Source organism: Schistocerca nitens, chromosome 3 (assembly GCF_023898315.1).
Source record: "Schistocerca nitens isolate TAMUIC-IGC-003100 chromosome 3, iqSchNite1.1, whole genome shotgun sequence".
NCBI lineage: Eukaryota > Metazoa > Arthropoda > Insecta > Orthoptera > Acrididae > Schistocerca > Schistocerca nitens.
Window position 1 is genome coordinate 768,460,465 of NC_064616.1, and position 26,413 is coordinate 768,486,877.

A 26,413-nucleotide genomic window follows, 5' to 3' on the forward strand; every position below is an offset into this window, starting at 1 on the left:
CCAAAATCTGCATCACTGTAGCAATCCAGAGTTCTGCTCTTTACTCTTGATTTGTATCAGATTCCATAGTCAGTCGTTCCTGATACGAAAAACTCTTTTTACACTTAATATGTCTTCTGTGGTGGGGTTCTCGAGAGATCTTAACAGAACACATACACTGAAGGCTAGGTCTGGTCTTGTGCCAAGCATCAGATACATTAATGCTCCAACTGCTTCTCTATATGGAAAAGACTGTTCTACCACATAATGTTTCCCTGGCTGTGAAACATCTCTAACTTTCAACATTGGGAATCATCCTAGCGAAGGTAAGGGCTCAAAATAAAAAAATCCATTGAGATAAGTGCCTTCGCAAAGGACAGATCATTATTACGCAAAGCTTGTGAACGAGTATTTCAAAAACGGAGAAACCGGTAGAATATTCTTGTGCTACTTCATGAACATCTATGGAACGAGGTAGAAGGATAGAAGGACATTGAAACTACCACTAAGCACTAAATGGTTGAACGTTCACGACTTTTCACAAAACGTGAGGTTTGGAGGCTTGTCTGCTCTGTAGAGTTGGTAGATGGTGATCCGTGCTGAAAGAGCAAAATGCTGGTGCACACACAGGTGTTTTGGAGCACACTGTTCATTGTACATTGTTGAACATGGAGTTCCACAGTAGACCACTCCTGCGATTTCATATGTTGACCCAACGAAGTAGTCAATTATGATTGCACTGGGCACAGAAGAATCGACAAGCGATTGATCATTGGAAGCGTGTCAACTCTTTCCCAGCTAGCACTCAAGCTTATTTCAAGGTGGATATTGAGTTTAGGTTCAGTTGAAAATTCAAGATTGAAAAATCAACCTGTTACACAGTTTACATCAAGCTGTAAAAATTTAGCTTGAATTAAAATAATTTTCCCAAGCTTGAAATAAACTGTAATTTCCCTGGACGGCTGTACAGCAGATGCGCGCGCAGCATAGCTTCCATAGACGTCCACGGGAAGCGCCACAAGCGTTTATAAGCCTTGCACTGACTCTGCTAGGTTTATGGCCATTTTATTTTTGTGACGTGCGTTAATGATTGTTGACTGTTGTGAAGTTTGTTTTATACTGGAAAATAGTTCCGAAAGTGTGTGACGTCCCCTGCCTTACTGCTACACCGGGTCTGAAGAAGATATATAGTGTATTACAGGTACGCTGGTGCATTTTTCTCTAGTGGTACGTTATTATTACAAATGTTAAATATTATTACGTAACGTAAAGAAAGTGAAATGGATTACCAGCTAAGAAAACATATTACAAGTTGTTCAGCAAAAAGAGGTCATTTTAAACTATCTCTCTAGTACGTGGCACCAATAAATTAAAACTTAATGTTATTTTACCTTTTTAAAATCTCGCCTTTTTATATATATCGCCCTATTACATTTGTTTACTTGTAAATACTCGCATGTGTCACACCATGAATGAACAATCGTGAAGTGTGGAAAGTTTCTTTGCGAATACAAATAGTAATGACATGGTGAATGGGAAAAAGTGCATCAAGAACCAGTCACTACATAGGTGTCAGTCTTTTTTATTTGCGTAGCTTTGACTGGTCTTCAATTGCTCTTAATTTTGTTGTTCCCTTGGTGAAAAAATACTGCAAGGCCTACGGGTATGTCTTACTTTTATTGTTATTTGTAATGTGGCTGAAACCTAATAAAAGGCAATATTAAAACATGACAAGGAGAACATTTTTTGTTCTTTTACATTTCAGTTCCACTGAACTGGTAATTTCTTAAATTCATTTCGATTTCATCTTTTATTTCATTTTGATTCAGTTTTACTCACCAAAAAATAATTGTGGATAGAATAAAACGTCTATGTTTTTCTAAACGGTAGTTTCCTTATAAGCTTACAGTATGAGGTGTATTTGATTTCAAGTAATTGTTTCTTAATAATTCAGATTAAATGGCACTGAAACTGTTAGAAATAGTGATGTGTGGCCTCTTCACGAAGTCATCGCAAAATTACGCAAATGTCATCTTTACTTGAAAAATTTCAAACAAAATGTTATTTAAAATTACTTTAAAAACTCTTTGGAATGAAGTCACCAGAAGCAGCTGCTTACTCAGTGACGTTTATACTAGTTAATGATTCTTACTACATCAGTGAGTTTGAAGTTATTTTGCTAATCTGGGGCATAAATTATATTTAGGTTGATCAGTTTCAACTTTTTACATTTTTTATGTTTAGGTATGGCTAACATTTTCTTTTACCTGTTACAGGATCATTATACCAGCAGAAGTCAACGATATTTGATCCTGCTCTGGTCTGTGTGCTGGGCCTGGAGGGGCTTCAGAATAATTAAATTTTAAAATAAAACAATTTTAAACACTTTGAAAATAAAAAATTTTAAACATACATGTCTTGATAATTTTTTTCACACCATTTCCATTGTGATATTTATTTAATTAATTAGGTTCAATAAATTCAGATTAATAATTATGTAGCTTAAAATAGGCTGTAAATACCAGGCTGTATTCCACGTGTGTAGATACAGCTGGAGCCAAACTTGATAAGTCAAGCTTGAAATATAGCTTGAACTCTGCCAACTTTGATGTTTGTTTCAAGCTTGAATCCAACTAACAGGCCTGAATATTCCAGCTTTGATCAAGCTTATATACTTGAACTTTACATCAGGAAACAAGTTTGAAACCGGCTTACTGTGCTATCTGGGTTGAGTGTATCACCAGTTTACTACACTAGGTCGATGGTCGTCTCCACAAACGCCGTCATCAAGATGAACGGCAGATCGAAACGTGCAGCGCGCCACAGAGGCAGGCTGGAGGGAGCAATATGATGCTACAGGAAAGATTTTCCTGTGCTTGCGTAGGACCTGTGGCAATAATCGAAGACACGATGACAGTTGCGAACCACTTGCATCCCTACAGGTTGATGTCTTCCTCGATGGCGTTGTCGTTTTGCAACAGTATAATTGTCCTTGTCTCGGAGCCAGAACCGTGTTACATAGTTTTGAGGAGCATTATAGTGAACTCACGTTGATGTCTCGGCGACCAAATTAGCCAGATGTAAATCCTATGGGACTTACCTGGGTGACCATCGAGCGCCATCACCGCGCACGCAAATCAGCGTCCCATTATTTACATGAATTACGTGGCCTGTGAGTAGCCATCTAATGCCACTTACCTCCAGTAACCAATCAACAAACTGTTGGATTCATGATCTGCCGAATCTGTGATGTATTTCGTTCCAAAGACGGAGAAACAAGCTATTAAGCAGGTGATCACAATGTTTTCGCTATCAGCGTAAATATGATTTGTAAAGTAATTGTATTTGGTGGGGGTCGAATAGTCAATAATTCTGTCGTGTTGTTTAGTTAAATTTAGGAGTTAGATTTACTTTGAGCCTAAATCCGAAACTGCATTTCTGGTAAAAGTGAGTTGAAGATTTGTGTATTTATATCTTACTGAAAATTGTACTGGAAGCTCCAGCCTTTGAGAAACTGCTTTGATTTGCTTGGTTTGCCGACAAATTGTCACCAGATTGCGAAGTATTTAGAAGATTAACGAAGTGGCTTTTTCTAGTGACATTCAAATTCCAGGATATGATTTTAACATATGTGTCTTTACATGTTGTTGATGGTGCTTCGATTTATTATGCTTCAAACGTTTTTATGATAGACATTATCCTGCTGAATACACTGGTTCTCTTGAAGCTGTGGGTCTAATACCGGATGTAGGTACAGAATTTTTGCAAAGTTGTCGCCTTTCTCCATTTTTGAATGTGTTTCATGCTATTCCACTCATTTTGAGACAACCAACACATCGACCAAGTAATAAAATAGAAAAAAAACAGATCAACTAATACTGATCTGACAAAACACTAAATGTCTAAGCTGCATTTTTTAACCCATTTGGCATTCACATCAATTCGAATAGATCAGCGGGCGAAATAATTGTCTTTTTTGGAATATCATTTGGCACCACTGGAATTTGATGAAGACCTTTCTGCACTCTATCACACAAAACGTATGTGTACTGGTATAGTACAGAAGTTAAGTGATCTGTAATCTCTGCTCAGTCTATAAGAACTGTCATTTTTATGTACTAAATGGATCGGTGATGCCCAGTTACTAGCAAAAGGCTGAACCATATCTGAGTGCAAAAGTCCATTTACAATTTGTTTAGCTGCCCCACGTCCATCTGGGGCAAATCTCGTTGCACTGGGGTAGATTGAGAGACCTTGTAATATATGAATGTAACGCTTTCTCCCTTGAACAATACCTCTAAATGTATTTTGTCCGCATTTTGAATTGGCCGTGTGTTTTCCTGTTGCCGACATAATCAGGTAAAAAATTGGTGCTTTCTACTACACTGGCCTGCGCATTTTATCTCTTCCGACCTAGTGTGTCGATATGCTGGTGCCCCTGAGTTTGAGGCTGCTGCTCCTGATGCTTCTAAGCTGCTAGTCTCTTGTGCATGCTGTCCAACTGTTCTTAACGATTCCTATTACTTCCAGTAACTCTGAATTTTTTCGACATAGTAATGCTTTCTTCCGTACCACCTCCTGTAATATGGTTTGAGTCCTGTCTGTCTCCTCTTCAGGGTCGGCTATAATTTTCGTCAATTTTTTCTTTTATGTGCCCATACTGTTGGGCCTAAGTTGTCCATGTGCCTTTGCACTGAGTGTCGAGTAATACAACAACTAATTATATCATCAGCTAAGTACAGCGAAAGTTTGTGGTGGTGTAGAAAATGCGCCCCCATAGTTGGAACAGATACACCTGCTATCACAAGATTCCATTTGAAAGTGCGCCACAGTCAAAAATGTGTCAAGTGACGTGTTCTACAACGATGCATTGTTGTGTAGGTAATGGCATGTTCCAAAGTTCTTTTTTTTTCTGCCTGAGTGGGAATGTTCCTATGGTACAGTGCTTACTGTGGAACGAGCCGTAGTACATTGTTGCTGATATGTGAAATTGCAAGGGTAAACACATCCATGCATGGTTTCTCCAAATTCCTCATAAAATCATAATATGTCCTTTGGTGAGGAGCTACCGTTATGTGAAGTGTTCATATGCTCTCCACTTGAGGCCAAGAACCTTGCGTCAATGGTCGTCCAATGCGAGGGGTCGGCTGCTTTCGCTAAAGCTCAGTTAATCGACGTTCCACGACACCTCTGTGGAGTCCAATATCCCTCACATCGCACACTACGAGCTTCATGTGGGAGCGTAATCCTTTGTACTTCTCCAGAACCACTCCTCTCCTGCCATGGCTACATGGCTCCCTGTGTAGCATTAGTAATATTTCTTACATGAGAATCTGCTTCCTTATGTAATTGCAGTACTGCATGGAGTCTATCAGCCAAGTGTAATTTGATATCTATACTCTCCAGTGATGGTGGAAGCTTGAGCATCCATATTCTGCATAAGCTATTATCTGAAAAAATATTAGGTCCCACTGTGTGCCTCACATGTTGACATAGTTGCAAATGTGTTCTGCTTCTGATGTTCTCTTCATACAAGGCTTTCAATATTTGTTGTTCAGGCATCTGTTTTTTTACCACATCAAACATGTTTGATGTAGGTGGAATGGCAATAATGTCTCTAGTGATATGAGAATATTCGGCTAAATTGTTCAACACTACTACAAATTCATGTGTATCATCCATCACTCCATAGCTTTGTAAAATGATTTCAGTTATTTGGAACCTAGTATGTTGGTTGCTGGGCTGGAGTGGTGGTAACTTTGAAATGGTTCGCACTCGCCACTGTTCAGCACTACCCACTCACTGCAGAGGAATTGCATTGCCAGATTCGTCCGACGAAAGGTCCTGGCACACTTGTGGCGTGGTTAAACACTCGGTGAACAATTCACACGATTGTCCAGTTATTAATGGCATGGTTGAGTCCTTGGAACACACATGACTCTGCTCCAGCGGTCACGAATAATAACACTAAGTGAGTGGAAACGTCGAGTTATGAACCGACGCGATTGAATAAGGTGAGGTCTCTTGCAATAACACTGGCTGATTATAAAACTGTCCCACCCATGTGTATCAATAATCCTATTCGTTATGTCCCGAGGCCTGTTCTCAATCAACAACTTCTCACGTCTTCTCTGAACCTCCTCAGTCTTACAATAAGCTATTTCCTTCTGCCTCCCTTCTCTGATCCTTTTTTCCTCCACTGAAGTTACATAATCTAGCCCTATAGCCTATTCTTTGTAAAGTGTATTCCTAGTGCTTCCTGGTTGCTCTGCACTGCTCTCTTGGAAATGAGCTATCTAGCTGATAAAATTCTCAGTGTTTCTCTCCAGACAGCACTTTGTGGAATACTAACTTGTGTATGTGACATAACTGAAAATACTTCTTATGCATGGAAGTCTTACAGCCAAACTGCAACTTATCTTCCAAAATTGTCTGCTATTTTCTGTTGATCTGAAAAAGTGACACAAACAAATGTAGCTTCCCTATGACTTAATGTTCTTATAGATGTATCACTTGTTTAATATTTTTGTCCTACATGGATTGTGTTTGCTGAAAATTTCAAATCTCATTCTTTTTACCAAATGAGATGGTTCATTGTAACTGACTTGATGTAATAATTGTGAGTCCACATTTACACATTTATATTTATAATTTTCGTTAGGTCTTCTGTCTGTGAGACTCATTAAACTGTGAATTTCCAAAGAATTATCAGAGTTCTATAATTAATCACTCTGTCTGTCGAAGGCCCATGAGGTTATGTCAGCCATATATGTCAGTATATCCCAGATTGCTCTTGACTCCTTGTTCTGCTTTCAGTATAAACTGTTGATGTGATGTACATTGAAACTGAACAAAACTTTTAGTTCATCTGATGTTGTATACCTTTGTTGACTTATAACTGTCACATATCACTAGGAGATTTAAGGATACAAAAAATTTTCTTGTTATCAAGTCAATCAATACATAATCTGACATCTACAAATAATAGATAAGGTTTCTCATTTAAAAACCTTCAATTTCAACTTCTATTTAGGAAAACGTTGTTTATTTAATATAATGCAAATATTTACGCACTAGGGAATTGGAATCTAGCATGAATCTGAACTTCAATAGTATTTTAACATAACTCTCTAAATACTTTTGCTACAATGGCAGAAGCAAATAAATTCTTAATGACTCTAACATTTTAGTGAATTTATTAAGAAAAGGAAAGCTTTTCACTAGTGGTCAAAAGTTCAGGCTCCAGAGTTTGAAAGTAACTGAAATTTAAATGCACAGGTATATTGTCATGAGTTAATTTGAGTATTTTATGGAATAGAATCAGCAAAAACATTCATATCTGGATTTCGAATTCTCAGGACTTCTTAATCTGAATGTAGCTAAATTACAAAGTACTGAGCTCTGGAGCCTGCAGAGACATATTTAGACGACAACTATGATTCAATATACACTGACTTATCTAAACATTATGACCACTGCCAGATACAAGACTGAATGTCACCTGGTGACATTGTGGGCAAGTGAGGCGGAAAAGAAACGAATGGAAATCATTTTAGCAAATAGACGGACTGTAAATGGGGAAACCCACTATCACAAACGACAATGACATAGGGCAGATTGTTATGGCTCAGCGCCTAGGATAAGTGTCTTGCATACTACTGCCATGATCATCTATGGAAGCTGGTCCAAGGACAGGAAAACTACGAGAAATCGACAAGTTAATGTATATCTACATCTATGTCTATATACATACGCCACAAGCCACCATATGGTGCATGTCGGAAGTTACCTTGTATCGTTAATAATCATTTCCTTCCCTGTTCCACTCGCAAACAGAGCGAGGGGAAAGCGACTGTCTATGTTCTTCTATATGATAACTAACTTCTTTTATCTTGTCTTTGTGGTCTGTATGCGAAATTTACGACGGCAGTAGTAGAACTATTCTGCAGTCAACTTCAAATGCTGGTTCTGTAAATTTTCTTCATAGAGTTACGCGAATCCCTTCAGGGATTCCCATTTGAGTTCACAAGTATCTGTAATACTCCTGTGATAATCGAATCTCCTGGTAACAAATCTAGTACCGCACTTTAAAACTGCCTCGATGCAAGGGCATACCCAGGATCTGAACAATGGGGGGGGGGGGGGGGGGCAGCTCATACTAGTCTCAGGAAACAAGGACTCGAGACAACATACAGCACTTCTTATTAAATAAAACAGTAAACCAGTGAAAAACTGCTTTTAATAAACATTTTAAATACAAGAATGCACTTGTACAATCCGAGAAAACATGCATCATTTCTTATTAAATAAAACAGTAAACTAGTAAAAAACTGCGAAGATCTTCTAGGGAGAGGGGGGCAGCTGCCCTCCCCCCGCTGCCCCTCGCTGGGTACGCCAATGCCTCGATGTCTTCCTTTAATCTGACCTGACAGGGATTCTAAGCAATCGAGCAGAACTGAAGAATGTGTCACACTAGTGTTCCATATGCGATCTCCCCTTACAGATGAACCACACTTTCCTAAAATTCTCCCAACAAACCTAAGTCAATCCGTCACTTTCCCTACGACAATCCTTACAGTCTTGTTTCATTTCATCTCAATTTGCAACTTTATGCCTAGATACTGAATGAACATGACAGTGTCAAGCAGCACGCTACTAATGCTGTACTCTTAACATTATGGGATTGTTTTTACAAATTATCTGTGTTAACTTACATTTTTCTACATTTAGAACAAGCCGCCGTTCATCACATAATTAGAAATTTTATCTAAGTTATCTCTTATCATCCTATGGTCACTCAACGGCGACAGCTTCCCCTCCACCATGGCACCATCAGTAGACAGCCACTGATTTCTGCTCACCCTGTCTGTCAGATCATTTATGTACATAGGCAATAAGAGCAGTTCTATAACACTTCCCCACGACACTCCTAGCTGTTCCATTGTCTCTTATGAACACTCGCCATTAAGGACAACGCATTGGGTTCTATTACTTAAGAAGTCTATGAGCCACTCAATATTTGAACCTATTCCATATGCTCCTACTTTCATAATAGTCTGCTATGGGGCGCTGAGTCGTATACTTTCTGGAAAATGCTTTCTGTCCACACTTTATCACAGAATTTGGAGATTGAAGGCTTGCTCAGTCTGGAAAGTAGGGTAGGCGGAAATCTGTAGCAGATCTGACAATACAGTCCAATGCTAGTCCAGCCACAAACCTTTCAAATCACTTTGATCAGCACACACAGTTGAACAGTTCCCATGTTGCGTGGACGACATCATCAATGACGAATGCAGAGAGCGCAGGATCGTCGAGGTTATACCATGTATGAATTGAAACATATTGCCTGATTGGATGAGTCACGTTTATTGCTACACCAGGTTCATGGTCATGTCAGGATACGCAGTCATCCAGTGAAATGGCTGCTTGAAACATGCAATGTACCACGGACACAGGGCAGTGGGTGCAGTGTTGTACCATGATGGACAGTCACCTGGGCTCCCGTGGGATATGTGGTAGTAATCTAAGGTACAAGAGAGCTGAGCACTACATGAGAATTATTGTGGACCACTTGTTTCCTTCAAGCACGATGTCTTCCTTGACAGTGAATGCATCTTTAAGTTGGATAACTGTTCATGTCACATGGCCATAATCGTGCTACAGTAATTTGAGGAGCGTGCTAGTGAACTGATGTTGATGTCTTGGCCACCAAAATCGTCTGAACTGAATCCAATGCAACACATATGGCATATCCAGGCAATAGGTTTGTGCCACCAAACCATCGACGCGTAATTTATTCTAACTGTCTGACCTGTGCGTAGAAATCTGGTACCACAGACATCTACAAACCTATCAAGCACTTTTCGAATTCATACCACGCAGAATCGCAAATTTATTACGTCTCAAAGATGTACCAACACATTATTAAACAGGTAGTCATAATTTTTTCGCTCATTAGTGAATGTGGTGTGATAGATACCGACAAAATTCGAGAGAGTGCAGAGGATGGCTTGAGAGTGAGAATCCTCTTCCAGAACCATCATCAGAAGACATTGAAGACCAGAGAAGGGACGTGGGCAAACACATACTTCTAGGCCACTCTTTCGCTAGTAACTGTGAGTTTGTATGCTATAAAGTTTTTTAGAGAGATGCTTGTACGCTTTCGTTGCCATCTAACATCTTCAGTGCTTGTAGGCTCACAGTGAGGAGCTTTGCTTGCAGTCCACCAGTCAACAAATTACCGAAGTGACTCATTTTGTTTGCCATGCTTTTAGAAGTTCAACGTCAAATTTTGTTGAAGCAATCTCTTTCTTCAAGAATATCTGCCTCATTAATCACTTTTTATCCCTGAATCCAATAGATTCGAAGCACTTTGTCCAGGTTAGAGCTAGCTGGTGTGCTACTCTAATTTGGTTTCCTGTTGCTTAGCAGAAAATCTAGTATTTTATTTTTCTTCTATTTCGTTATTTATTCATTCATGTTTAGACCATTCAGTACAACACTGTCGGAAATGTCAGATACAGTACAGAAATAATATCACAGTGTAACAAAAATGTATGGCACAAACTGCAGGATAAATTGCTCTCACAAAGACGAACACATTATGTTATATGAACATGAGACCGAAAACTCTTTGTTTCCATGGTTAAACTCATTTTCTTCAACTCATTAATTATGAGAAACACGCAAGAACAGAGCGATAGAATCGTGAAGAACACGCACTCTTTATGACCTATGGTTACGTGTGCACTGCCAGTGTTTTGTTTTACATGTCCCTGTTGCCATGAGACATACGTCATAGCTTGTTTACAGGTAACATCAACTGTTCCAGCGATGAGTACGACCATTGCTGCCACACGAATTACTACGTAGAATTAATCACAGACTTGGCTCGTGAAATGGCCGTGTACACATATGCAGAGATGTCAGATGCCCATACGATGTATAGATTAAATGATGGGAATGGTGGTGGCTCTCGATATTTTTACCAGGAGAGGTTTCTGCTGTGAAGGTGTCCAGACACGAAAGTGTTTGAAGCCATTGATTGTAGACTTCGGGTACTTGGTTCTAAATGCCTGATACTCGCAACCAGTGGTTGCCTAGACGGACCAGGACACTGCATCAGGAGGTGGCAATTCTTGATGAAGTTGACGACAACCCTAGTATGAGTACAAGACATGTAGCTGCAACACTGAATGTTGACCACATGACTGGCGGGTGTTACATGAGAACCAGCTATATATTTTACCAGATATGTGAAAAGACATGCCTCTAGCTTTATGACAAAACATGTACTTCATGCATGATGGAGCACTCCATCTTTTTGTGTTAATGTCTGTTGGCTTCTAAATAACACATTCGGTGACAGATGGATAGGTAGAGATGGACCAACTGCATGGCCTTACACGCTCTCTGGACCTAAGACCACTGGAGTTTACTTGTCGGGGCATTTGAATGCTCTTGTGTATGGAACCCCTGAATGAGATGCTCAGATTCTCTGTGCCAGTATTATGGAAGGCTGCTGAACTATATACATACTCCAGGGATACATCAACACATGCAACATTCACTATGTGACACATTGGTGCATGTATCAATGCACACGGAAGGTATACACCTTCGAGAAAGACTTGCATGTGTATGCTGGCGCATTCTGTTTGTATGGGTTTTCACATAATTTATGAGTTGGAGAAAATTAGTTGGAACACAGAAGAAAAGTGTTTCAATACTCATATAACATAATTTCTTCATCTACATGTGAGGAATGTGTAGTGCTATTTGTGCTGTACATTTTTGTTATACCCTGTACATATTACATATGTATAGAAAATAAAAAAAGTAGGAGAGGATATGGGGAGAATTGGGCACGACGTGAGCCGTGGCCTAATCAAAGTACTACTCCACCTTTCACCTTAGCAACTTAACAAAACTGTGGGAAACCCAAACCTGTGTGACCTGAGAGGGAATGAACTCCACTCTTCCCAAATGCGAGTTCACTTTATGAAGACTGTCAAAGTCACCTTGCTCAGTACATGGTTGGAAGGAAAATGACAAATACACAGTCTACATTGTAACTGCAACATACACGAGAAGTAAATCAATGACATAACTAGGACATGAAATTTTGATATAAAACACCGCCAAAAAATAAAATAAAATAAAATAAAAACATTATATAACACTGCTGAATAGAAAACACACGAAAAATCGCTGACATTATCTCCGTCACAATCAATGTAGCACCAAATGCCTGCTCTGAGGAGGGAATTACACAGCATCTGAAACACAGGAAACATAAAACGAATAGCACAAACATTCTTTTGCATATTCATCTGCATCTGCATGTACATAGATCCTCCGCAAGCCACCGTATGGTTCGTGGTGGAGGGTGCCCTGTACCACTACTTGCACTAACACAGTATAGATGGAACATCAGTTAAGAGTATCAGAAGAATGTGACAGTAAATGAAGGGCTAGTGTTTCTATTATGACTAAGGTAATCACGATTTGTTTGCTGTTCTTGAAGTCTAGCTCTTCTCATCAACACCCATTTGTGTATGAACATGGAGGTGCAGTAAGCAAACAGAACTCTTTAAATATGGGTTTCCAGTGAGACCTAGTAGAGCCGAGTGACAAGATTAGAATAGCCCTTTTCTGTAATGTATAAATTTCACAGAATTGGTTATTGGTTTTACCACAAAAAGCAATTTCATGATCTACAAGTGACTGGAAGCAGCCAAAATAAACCATTATAGACCCACGTCAGGAGTAAACTTTAGAAATAATTCTCAAAGTAAAACATGAAGAACTAGGTCTCTGCAAGAGTTTAGTTATATGGTCTTTGTAATTTAACTCTTGCTCAACATACATCCCTAAAAGTTTTGTGCATCCTTCTCGTTTCCACCCAGTACTAGTTGGAGATCTTGGTTTTGATTCATCTTTCCAAACTGTAGGTAATTTATTCCTTTCTCAATAAGGGTCAGCATGTTAACACTGAATTCAAGAACTTGACGACTTGATCAGTTATTGTGGACAGAGATTCCTTAACACCGTTTGCTATTTATCAAGCATCAGTTGCAAACAATATGATCTTGGCTGCAGCTTCTGAGATCAGTATGTCATGTAAGTAAATAAAGAACAAAATGGTACCTAACATACTATACTGTGGTACACCTGTTTCGACTTTGTTTGTATAAGGTACTAATCTGATTTTATGATTAGAATGAGTTGATGTGAGTTCCATAACCCGAGATCTATTTTGCAAATATGACTGAAACCACTTGTTTTCTGTCCCTTTTATCCCCATTGTTTCCAGCTTATCTCAAAGAATTTCATGACTAGCGGTATCGAAAGCTTTAGAAAGATCTAAATTAACTCCTACAACAATATTGTTGTTATTCAAGTTTCTATCTGGTTCGTCTATGTAAACACTTACCACTCTTTCGCCGGCCGAGGTGGTCGAGCTGATGTAGGCGCTACAGTCTGGAATCGTGCGACCGCTATGGTCGCAGGTTCGAATCCTGCCTCAGGCATGGATGTGTATGATGTCCTTTCGATATTTTTAATCTGTTGACAAACATTTGCTCACTGAATAATATATTAACAGTTGAGAGCAAAGGGTTCTGCAGTTTGTGAAGGAGTACCAATTATGACTCTCGTTCATCATCCACACCGCACTAACCTTTTGCAGTGCAGGCTTTTAATCACTTTTACTCCTTCTTACTTCACTACCTGGAACCAACCTCACGCTGTATGCAGATGTACGATACCTAAGTCTGTCTTGATTTGCGAAATCTAAGCTAAGTGTGTGGGAAACATTTATGAAGTAATCATTTATGTAATCTGGCTGGTCTCTTTTGCCAATTTTGATATCATCAACGTCTTTAAGTGTTATTTCCTTTCCTTCATGTATCTTACTTGTTCCATTCGGTACAATATCTAAGACAGATATTGATTTATTGCCCAAAATTCTTATTATGCTCTTGTTTCTAAGTAGTTTTGGCTTTTTTGTTACCTGTGATATATTTCTTATAAGTCTTTATCTATTCTATAAAGTGAAGACCTGTGGATCCTTTCATTTGTTAACTGAACATTTCTGAAGTCCTACAGAAAATCTTAATGCCTGACGTAATCCAGAAACTAGATTTAATGATCCAGCATGAATGGACTCTACTCAATTTCTTTGAAAACACATTTCAAAATTGGACACGAATGTTGAAGAAAAAGCAATGTTAGTACCTAAGAATATAAGCATAACTAAACAAGCTTTACTACTTACATTAACGACAAAACTAATACAATTTCCTGCAGAAAAATCTTTTCTATAGGAAGGAAATACTGCCCTCTCTCTCATGAACTACTGCTGGAACTGTAAGGAAGAGGTCATGATGATAAAGTAGCCATAAGTCAGTATTAATAATTTCTATCTCTGTGTTGTCGACATTTGAAAATGTGTTGTTGTAAGACATATCTATCTCCATTTGTTATTCTTGTGGGGCTGTTTGTAAGAGGAAAGATCTTGACACTCTGCAATACATTAAGAAACAGCTCTCTTAATGCAGAATCGTTCACGATGTTTATATTAAACTCTCCACAGACAATTATGGTGATTTTTTCAATAAACATAATGTCCAACAGAGACTCCAGTTTCTTAATGTAGGAGTCTATGTATCTATTAGGTTCTCCATATACCGCAATAATTATTATGTTAATCAGTTTCCCATGCAACTGAACAGCAATACTCAGTGGTTCTGCCTCACACCAAATTTTCCTTTCCACGTTAGATTTAAGAAAAATACAAACTCCACCACTTTTGGCGTCCTTCTTAAAAATCTGAAAAGCCAAATTACAGTGATTGATGTTCATGATACCTGATTCAGAATCCCTGTATCGGTGCTCCATGATACACATATGGTAAACTGTAACTTTAGATTCAAAAGGGTTATTTCTCAGACTCTGGATATTATAGCTTAAAATATGGAAACCTGTATGACAGAGAGTGGTACAGCTGTACTCATACTTTGTTGTCTAATAGCTGATGTTGTTTTGAGGTGAGGTGGCAATAGCCCTTAAGCACAATGGGTTTTCTGCACCCTGTTTGTGTTTCCTTTGTCTGTATTGTAATGCTCTCTGCAGCAGCTACTGGTGAGAGTGGATCGACTGCTGCCAGTGAAAGGTATCCTTCTACTGTCGCTGGTGTCTGATCTCTAGTTGCTAGAGCAGCTCGCAGTGAAAGGTCTCCCACTACTGGTGAATTGTCCTCTGCTGCCAATGAAGTGTGCTCTGGTACTGATGCAGGGTCCTCTGCTCCTGATGAAGGTTCCTCTGCTACTGACGCAGGGCCCTCCATTGCGATCTGGAGGATCCTCTGCTGCCATTGTAAGGTCTACTGCTGGAGATGGCCCCTGCTGTGTGTGATCTGACCTCTGCTGCAGGTGATCTGACATCATCTGTGTGTGACCTGACTGCTGCTGCAACAAGACATGATTTCAAATCCCTTAGAATTTCAACTGCCATAGCTTTTTCCCAATTTCTATTCCAGTGGCGACATGTTAACCCAAATGGTAAATGTGCTGTACACTTCTTACTTAAATATTTAGTTCATTCTTTAATAGATTTTTTTGAAGTTTCAATATGTATTTACACACTGATTCACATTATCAACGTGGTAGAAAGTGAGATTTGCCTAATAACTCAGTTTATATTTCCTTGCAGCTTGTTAAAGATTCATTTTCCTCAATTTAAATGTATCGCTGTAACATTTGATTTCCTGAACCTTATTCATTCATTTTTTTGTCTGTAATCTCCTCCCTGTTTTTCAACATTCCTGCCGCTCGTCTTCTCCCCATTGCGTAAATAGTAAAGAAATCAGACCATTACAGAACTTGATTGAATAGTTCAGAGATATCGAAATAATGAATTTGACCAATAATGAAGTGCTCATAAAGAGGACGCATGTAATAATATATACACATTTTTAAAAAAAATCTAGTGCAAACTTTCCTAATTTCGATAAGATAATTATCTATTTCGTCTTGTAAAGCAGTCTGAAACTCTCTTCAAATCTAGGCATTATTCGACTACCTTGGGTTTTTGTTCTTTGCTCATTTCCATGCAGTTTGTCTCTCCGTTTTCTGATCTTTACTTCGTTGTGTCGTCATAAGCCAACTCGGCAAAGATCGTGTAGAAGGCAGGCGACATTAATGGTAGAGCGAGCGGCTTTGATAGGTTTTCGTATCCTCGAAATAACGCAGAATTAGTTGAAGTTAAACAAGAGATTCGTCGCAGTTGAAGAATTACGTAGGTAAGAAAAGTTTGGGTTTAAACTTTTTTTGACTACTGTTTGTACACTACCCTATTAAGAATCAGATTTTGCGGAAGATTGTTGATTACTTTCATAAAATGTTAAATGAGAGTAAAAAAACAGTATTTCAATTGAATAAAACGTTTTGCACGACCGCATGTACATTATATTTCGAGAGTGTGTGTGCGTGTGTGTGTGTAATGTGTGTACATACGTGCGTGCATTTTGTAATGGCCACCATTACTCAAGGTTATTTTACATTGCTACTGTTTCTTCATGTGACTAAATAATTATATGGGTAAGGTTCTGAGTGCTAACAGTTTGCTTCGAAATAGCTCCCTTGTTATCACTGAAAAATTCCTATTAGCAACTCTTCAAGGTTTTGTGTTATAGTAGTTGTTAGCTTCGGGAATGACGTTGCCGTGAATGTCGCTGGTCTTGCTACGTTTGGATGACGCGTAACTAAATGTAAAGACGTAGTATGGCTGCATTTAATACAACTGTTTGTGGTGCTGTATCAGTTTGTAGCTTTGAAAGCCCGTCTCCTGTATGAGCAATCTTCGTGTTTCATAAAACTATGAAGAAAGTTCGAGTATTGGCACTGTTAAAATGTGTATATCATCGTATCCAATAGAAATGAGATGATCAGAATGTTAAGTGTTCGTCGTACCCATGAAATTCTGTTTGGCCGTGGGTTAACTCATTAATACTTTATGCTTCTTATATGCTAGACATGAATTATCATTCCTGTGTTGTCTTTCATACTCACGAAAATGACGTTGGTCGTGAGTTCTGTAATAACACGAAGAAAGCAAATATATTTTATTCCGTTTCCCCTTTTCACCGGCGCAGTTGACGCTTAATTATCATACTGCCCAGCTTTATATATAAACTTGGACTTCACTTGTAAAGACGATGATGATATCCTGTCGTAGCAGTTACAGTAATAAATGAAAAATCACAATTTGTACTTTTATTTATTCGTCCATCCTTTGATCGTTGTTTAGTGCGATATTACATACGTCAATATACATTTACAATTTCAGATGCTGTGAAAATTGGCAGAATTTACTTACGGAATGCCCATCACCAACTTTCTGTTCCAAATCTGAAAATATTTTGTTGATGGCTACCTATATAGGGAGAAACATACATCATAATAAAATAAGGGAAATCAGAGCTCATGCAGAAAGATATAGTTAAATTTTTCCACTTGCTATTAGAGACTGGAGAACTAGTTTGGAGGTGGTTTGATGAATCCTCTGCTGGGCACTTACATGTGATTTGTAGTGTGACCATCTCGAGGTAGATTTATTGAGAAGTTCATCCCTGACAGCTTGAGTATCAACACATCAGTGAAAAATAACAATCTTTATTTTGGATTCACTAAAATATAATTTCTGCTACAGTTACAAAAAAAATTATATCCTGTCTTCTCCATGCTTTGGGGAAAGAAAATAATGCTGAAATCCAGTTTTTGTTAAGAACAGAGTTTATAACTTCGTGGTATTTTTGAAGTGCTGCATTAATTAATATTGTGTGTTCGAGACTGAGATGATTGATGTCCATGCGAACCATTCCCTCTGTAGTGGTGTACCTTGGCATAGTCCTCTCCCACAAATATTAAGACAAAAATAATTTTGTGTAAATCTTTCCCCTAAACATATCATATCCCACAGTGAGTAACAGTTGCTTTGTTGTGTGTTGTGATAATTTTCCCTTCATGCAGGCTGAGCAAGTGACTGAAGTTGATGAGAACAAGTTAGAATTATGAAGTACAAATGAAGTATCGTGTCAGAAGAAAAATGCCCCCAAGAAAAGTATACTGTAAAATTACGAGAGAATTGTTGGGGAGTACTTTCCTTAAAGAGGCGAGAGCTAGTTAGTTTAATTTTCATGGGCCATTTGCACAGTAATTAGTAATGTTGTGGACTGAGTCTTTTATATTCACATCACAAAATATTTTGTACACAGACTGATCATTGACAACATCTTTTTTTTTAATAAAAAAGATGACCTACATAATGTGAGTAACCACCACCTTTTATACATTATAATAAGAGATTTTTCGATGGCATGGGAGGAATTATCAAAGAGAAACTTTTCTATTTATTTTCAAGCACCACATAGTTTCCTTAGTCTGTTTTTTGGCAATGAAGGTATTCTTTCTTAAAGGTGGCCATATTATGAAAAGGATAGATTGCTACTCACAATAGAGAGGAGATGCTGAGCTACAGACAGGCACAATGAGAAGACCTGTTGTATGTTTAAGCTTTTGGCCAAAAGATGTTCTTTTGAATTAGAAAAACACACACACACACACACACACACACACACACACATTCACTCACAACTTGCAGGCACATAACTACTGTCTCTGGCCCCTGAGGAAAGTGGGATAGCTTGTGAGAAGTTCAAAAAGGAAGGGTAGGTAACTGTTGCCAACAGGTAGGTCCCTCTTATCCTGGGGTCTGATATACCAACCCTTCCTAAATATTTTGGAAATCTAGTATAGTTGCCACATACCAGGTACAATTCCTGCGGTAAAGTCAGTTCCATTTCACTATTACTCAATATGACATATTTACCAAATTGTTCAGTTCACAGTGCTTTGTTTTAAGATATATAAACTGCTCTTCAGACTCAGATACATTTCCATCACCAACCACACATCATCTTAAAAAGTAGAGAGGATTGGAGATTTTTGTAGTCATTTTAATAGCTCTTTGGTTTGTACATATTTGGAACACTTTCCTGATTAAACAAAAAACTGGTTTTGTTTCCTGTTTCAAATTAAATATCATGCAATTCACTATAAGAAGGAATAGCAGGTAATCAATTATTTCATTTGATGGAATTCCCTTTGTGATTTCTCCCATGCAAGTTGTTGTTGATGTCTGTCTGCAAATTATTTTTTTATTCATCCAGGGATCATCTCACAACAATACAGGATTTATCGAGGTAATACAGTGCCAATGAGCAGAGCAAAATATCACACACAGCATATATAACATGCTGTAAGAGGATAGGCTGATAGCATATGGGAATAGGACAGGTGTATGACAGTGGCCTAGTTTAGGTAACCATCGTGGCATTTGCCATAGGGACATAGGAAAATCACATAAAACCCTAATCAGAATGGCTAGAGAGAGCAGCTCCATCCTCATCAATATGAGGTCAGCATCCTAACAGCTGCATTGCCTCATTTGGCAGACATAACTGTTATGCTTTATACAGCTTCACACATGATCCTTGTGTAAGCAGTAAAATCTAACCCTGTATTGAAATGTGACAAGGTACTGTAGTATCACCATTCATTACCAGCCACTACTCTGGGTCCTCTAAGTAATCTTGAATTGTGTAATATGCATTACTTGTGAAGGACATTTTAGCTGCCTTTTTAAGCAAATGTGTTTTAGTAATCTTTTCCACTACCTTTGACAATTTGTTACACAATTTTATGCCCTGGTACACTGCTTTGGGTTTTTGTTGAATTTAACTCCAAATTAGCTCTTGTTCCATGATTAGGAATAGAACTATTAGTGTAGTATTTAGTAATATTTTGTCAGATATGCCCCAGAGATTGGTGTACATACCTCACTTGTTGCAGTAAGGTGCAGTAAGGATCCCCAGAAAAGAATCCCATAGCTAAGAACTGAGTATATGTAGGCATAATATGCCACAACATTGGCTGTTACCATCTGATGCTAACACCCTAGAAGCATAATATGTTGATATACTGTTTGCCAGTATCCTTGTACATACTGTAATAGCTGACAATCAATGTCAATCCCTAAAAGCTTTGTTGTTTGCTACACAATCTACAGGTTTATTTTCTATCCTTAACGTGACAAGAGTTTGTTCCTCTCCTTATGCTCAAATGCATACTGTTTTTCTTTTTATTGTGCATTAATTTATTACATACTGCCCAATTTCATCCACTTTCTCTAACAGGCGTTCTGATGTCTTATCAGTGACTACGATGTTTCTGTCATCAGCAAAGATAACTTTTTTACATGTCTTGCTTATGTGGAATGTGATTTATGTATGTTGTCTGATTATTGTTTTACCAAACATTTACGCCGGCCGCGGTGGTCTCGCGGTTAAGGCGCTCAGTCCGGAACCGCGGGACTGCTACAGTCGCAGTTTCAAATCCTGCCTCGGGCATGGATGTGTGTGATGTCCTTAGGTTAGTTAGGTTTAAGTAGTTCTAAGTTCTAGGGGACTGATGACCACAGATGTTAAGTCCCATAGTGCTAAGAGCCATTTGAACCAAACATTTACATTAGTAGATGGGTGAACGTTCTCCACCTTTTGCATCCTGTTTCCCATCTTCGTAAGTTCTGCAATGGCTTTTATTGTACTACTTCCACTTCTGAAAGTGAACTGTACTTCATTAAGGAGGTCTTGTCTTTCATGATTGTTTCAATTATTTTTAAGAATGAAGACAGCAGTGAATGTGGCTGTTGGTTTAAAGTTCTCTTCACACTCATGCTTGCTTTAGTTATTTTAGGAAAAAATGCCTAAACTAAAAGATACATTTATTATGTTTGTTAATTGGTCTTGTATGCATGCTTTGAGAACAGAGATGGGAACCTCATCTGTGCCTGCTGACTTCTTATTTTTTTTTTAAATTGTTGTGTTGTATTTGTAACTTCGAGCTCTGTTGTGGCAAACATGATTGTGCTTGTTGTGTAAGTCTTTGTAGTGCTACATGTGTTTTAGAAAGATTTTTCTGCAACTTCTTTGCAATACAGAAGAAATATTCATTTACAAAAGTTGCTAATTTCTGAGGAATCTGTTATTCTCTCCCCATTTTTGATTTATATACTATTATCCCTGTCTCTGCCCCCTCCAACTTCACATTTTATAACCTCTCATACCACTTTGCTTTTATTTTCTGAATTATATATTAACTTATCATTGAATTTTTTTTTATTACCACAAGCGGTACCCACTTCTATTTTTTTAAATATCTGTGATGGTGACATCTCATTGAATTGAGTGTACTGGCGGTGGTCTACGTTTTTCTAACACAATATTTTGACATCATACCTCGACATCCTCATCAGGTGCTTCCTATGACAGTCACAGGAAGCACCTGATGAAGACGCTGAGGTACAACATGGAAATATTGTTAGAAAAACGCAGACCACCAGCAGTACACCAGATTCGAGATGTCACAGAATTGCCGGGAAAGTCTAAGAAATTACATCTGTGATAGTGTTAAAGGGTCTGTGGGTTAGTGCACTGCTTTTACAAGGAACTGAGAAATTTGTGTCTGTGAGAACTTTCTAAAACCTGCAGTTACCCATCTGTTTTCCTATCTGCAGCAGCAGAAATGTCTACTTTCGGAAGTGTCATATGAAAAATTGGTTTACCTAATGTGTAAAATTTAGAGGACGTAGCATGTAGATTGCTTTTTGTATACATTTCACCCCAGGTTTTACTTGCGAATATCTAAGATCTGAGGAGATCTTTTTGTAGGTCTGCAGTTTCGTGGGTTTCACTGAACGTGTCTTTAGCTCTATCATCTGACAGTAATAATTTGAAATGCCGTGATCTCTTATAAATACTTTACAGTTTTCCCCTGTCAGTGTCTGTAAGTACCTGATTTAAAATTGAAACGGAACTTCTTAAAATCATCGTTGCAGTGTTTACCGTTTGTGCCACACCGAAAGTGTTCAAAAAGTTTAAGCAGTTACTACTAATTTTGCAGTGAACACATGGTGTGTCGTGAGGCGATCACACTGTTTTTAAAATAACTGAAAAGCCTTACACACGCAACTTCATATTATTTCAATTATTTTAAGTTAAAACTAATTTTACCCTCAACATCTGTGTTGACAATCGTGTCTCCACATATTATTACGCTAGTTTTGGGGATTGAGACCCTTTCCATGACTATATACTGCTATCTGAGGTGTGTTTGTTTGTTTGTTTCTTTCTTTTTTTTTAAAAAAAAAAAGAGGAAAAGCTTCTTACACCCTATGTTGTATGTTTGTTTGCAAGACAGTATATTGGATGAAGCAGATATTTCATGTCTTGTGTGACCAACAGAGAGATAAATTATGCTTCTGTTATAAACATATTTCATTAAAGATTGACCTCCAGACCTTGTGGTCTACAGTGACACACATGTTAGAACCCATGCAGATCACTATATGGCTGTGGACACTTATTAGAACACTATAGATTAAAGTTTGTTTTCCACTCAGACTGAATATGGTAATAATTACTACAAATGCAATTTATTATTAGTATAATGTTATCTTGGCAGCCCTTTGGGGAACGGTATCTACAGGGCCGAATGATATTCCTAAATTCTTTCATGTAGTTTCACAAGTAGGTTTTTCATACGTTATTTGTAGTGTCTATTACTAGAAACTGTTAAATATTTCTGCCATGGCTGCAGATTTTGTGTAAGTCAAACCTGATGAGAATTTATGGAAGCTGAGCTGTATGCCAGTATAGGTCATTAGGTGATCCATTGATCAAATGAAGCCTGGTCTTTGCTTTACCTCACATTGAAATTACATGAGCATACATTAATCATTAACTGTGAACAATTTCCCTCCAATACATTGTTTGCTCTGTTTTTCAGTATGGCCCTGAATGTGTGATACTAGTATCATTTTCAGATTTAAGAAAAGCTAGAGTTATCTAGTACACTGAATCGCGAATTATTGATATGTGTATTAGGAAAACAAATGGGTCAAATGCGGTGGTGCTTCAGTGTCAGATGGACTGTTGGGTTGTAAATAGCTAATGTTACATGGCCAGAAATTAAAAACATAGAAAATTCTTTATGGATATGCTTCTATGAAACAATCTATCGCACTCTCCATAAGTGTAGGGAGTTTGTCACAGACTCATTCGTAGCAGATTACAGTGCACTGTAAGGAGTTTGTCTGAATGGAAAACATTGTACACCTCAGATCTCAGAAAAAATTATATTGTCTTCAAGATATAGAAAGACATTCGTTCACTAAAAAGCTCATGAAAATTATTTGTGACTAGAAATCATAGTTTTGCAACAGCACCTGTGTGAGTTCTAAACTCTTTACTCATATAGAATCTTTGAAGCTCTATTTTCATATTACACCACTCCAAGGAGGATATATTTTGTGAGACCTGTATAGCAATATGTACGAGAACCTGTCAGTGTTGGATACAGGGCAGTGATTAGGTGGCTTGTAAAGTAAAAGCAATCGTGAACCTGAATGAGAGTTGTTACACTTTTAACAGCTTCCATTTTTAGAATTTGATGTTTCTGTGCATATTATTTCTTGGCTGGATGCAGTATTTTTCTGTATGTGGAAGTTTTGGCAGTGATGGTATCTCAGATACCTTGTACAGCTATTTTAAAATGTGAGATGTTCTTATACAGTCTTGAATCAATAGCCTGAAATGAGTTGTACAGTATATCAATGTGTGGTGTCATACGATAAAATACAGACAACCAAAGTTAAAATGATGGTAGTTGTAGTGTTAGATGGCACCTTCTTATGATTGTAATCATAATAGTTTGTTGAAATAAAAGTAGAATTTTCTCTATGTATTCTGCAAGTGACTGTTTTTGTGTTCGGGTTGTATTATTCTTGATTTGAGGCTGCATTTTGTGTTGGACACATAATGGACGTCTCTATTCTCTCACATAGAATCATTGTTCACTCAGAAGAGCTGGGGAAGTAGCTAAAAGTTTTAGTGATGTCAGTAAAAAATTCTAGTGTCTGTGTTATGAGTATGGCCATAACTTCAAAAATTACGAGCATATCTAAAATGTTATGTAGGAAAAGTCTGGTTGTCTGGAGGATGACTACTTGTGACAGCTGCAACATTGTAGCACTGATAAATAACTTTGCTTGAAATACTGACATTAGCCAGTAAAGTTTCAAAGGGATTTTTCTAAGGCTTTTGCATAGCATTGACAAGAAGTCAAAAATCTTCCAGTACGTTTATCCTTGGGCGAAACATATTGTATAAATATGACAAACTGTTATGTGGAAATATCAGGTATTTCATGTATGGCAAATCAGTGATTACAATGTCCTTTCTAACCTGTTCATGGTAAATACAGAAGTAAATCATTCAGAATATTTTTCAAAGTACCATTTCAACTAACTTTTGTTTGTATTTCTTTTATTATACATGGGCACAAACAAGCAAGGAAAATAACAATCTTTTTCAGTTACAGCATCCTCCTAATTGACAATTTTGTTGTGGTTCACTTCCTAAATAGGCCTAACTTAGTTTCTGACATTGGTCAGTCAAAGTGTATAATGAGGATTTTGTCTTTGAGCAAGATTTAAGTTAAATTACTTTCCCTAAACAACAGCATTGAATTTTCGCACCTCTAAACAACAGCATTGAACTTTCACACTTTTAATTACATGCTAGACTTTGCACACATGAAAATTCGCGTGTTCCAGCCCTGCAAATCAGTTACAAGGAAAGGTTGTGCAAGTTTTGGTGACTTCACTGTCACTAATAACTGTAACATATGTCCATCATTGTAGATTGAAGCATTTTACTTTGTGATGTTCCTTTCTGCTCGATATTTGAGTGGTGGTTCATTCTTTGCTGCAATGGGGTAATGAAACCACATGGAAATATTTGTTCCTGAGAAAATTTGGCATACTTAAAGATTTTAATGTGCTCTTAATTTTTTTTCTGCGCACAATTGAAAAAGCGTGCTCATAACATTTGAAAATGTCTGCAGCAATGCATTGAATCTACGATCAACCTTATGTACTCTATAAAAATCTCTTTTTATAATGTTTGCTTATTTTTTATTCTATGAAAAAAGTTCTAAGAACAAGTCAGTTCTCATCTAGAACTTATCAAAAGAAAAAACATTACAATAATAAAACATTGAGCTGTGAATCTTTAATATGAAAATAATGAAGAAACTAATGCAGCAAAAGAATTTACTGTTTTCGCAACTATTAATAGTGGGCAAGAAAAGAACACAGGAAGGAGCTGATTTATTCCACGCACTACATTTCAAAAGCTATCGTCCATCTGTGTGTTTAGGTGAAGTGTTTAGATAATTTCTGTTAAAAACACCCGAAGTTGGATGGTACCTTCTGAAATTTTTATTGATAGTCAATTGGGGTGTGCTGAAAAGTAATGCCTCAGAACCGTAAAGGTTTTTCAATAAAACTAACTTCATTAACATTCTATATATTTATTCATCATGTCTACATATTTATTTCTCAATATAGTCATCCTGGCAACAAATACATTTCACCCAATGAGAGACCAGTTAGTTGATACCCTCACTGTAAAATGTTTGACTTCTCCAAGGTAAGGTTTGGGAACAGATGAAAATTGAATGGGGCCGAGTTGGTACTGTACAAAGGATGACAGTGAATCCAAGGCATCTAATTGTCGCAGATGTCACAGTGCTCCTATGTGGTCTTCCATTGTCATGCTGAAGGAGATGGGGCACCATGTGGGAATAAACTGTTCTGCAGTTAGAAATTCGACTACAGCATGCTGTTTCTCATGCACTGACATAGTTATGTTACACGCTACAGTTTGGAGCCCTCTGTTTGCAGGGGTTGCAATTTCTGCCAGTGAAGCATGAAAGTTGACAGAGTAATGCTCATGACATATAATACATCAACCAAAATTGCATACATAATAAAAAAAATTCTGAGACATTAATTTTCAGCACAAACTAGTAAAACAACTCTAGCAGAGGTTGGAAATTTTATTACTGCATACACATGTTGCCATGGTCATCACCATTTCATGTGGAGATGGACATGTGTCCGAAGAGGAATGTGTCATCCATGGCCCATGGCTGAGAATAATTGTGGCATTTGCTTGGAATAATTTGTGTAAACCTGTAAAGACCCATATCAGGATGGTCAGATCAAGTAAATACATCTGTATTCTTTGTACATGAACTTTTTAAAATACTTTTCCATGTGTTAAAATAAGCTGAAATGACCATAAACAGTTAAGTGGACTCAAAGTAGTAACATATGCACAGTATTATGTAATGCTACATAAGAATTTACCTGTTTTTACAAATCTTATTAGCGTGCTAGGACACAGGAAGGTAAGTAATACTTAATTTCTCATAACACAGTGAAGCAGGTCTAATGAGAGTTCCCACAG

At 37.8% G+C, this 26,413-nt stretch overlaps 1 protein-coding gene across 6 annotated transcripts in view; it reads left to right on the forward strand.

Moving 5' to 3' along the window:
* Positions 1-26,413, forward strand: part of LOC126248765 (serine-rich adhesin for platelets-like) — a 286,230-nt gene that overhangs the window by 211,858 nt on the left and 47,959 nt on the right. Inside the window, exon 1 of one of the 6 annotated variants that reach the window (XM_049950128.1) lies at positions 16,191-16,282. The exons of 3 other annotated variants lie outside the window; for them this stretch is intronic. The gene's annotated coding sequence lies outside the window, so the exon portion shown is untranslated. Of the gene's footprint in view, positions 1-16,190; positions 16,283-16,507; positions 16,581-16,660; positions 16,751-26,413 lie in introns of those variants that run through there. 2 more of the 6 variants (XM_049950127.1, XM_049950126.1) reach the window with 2 other exon arrangements.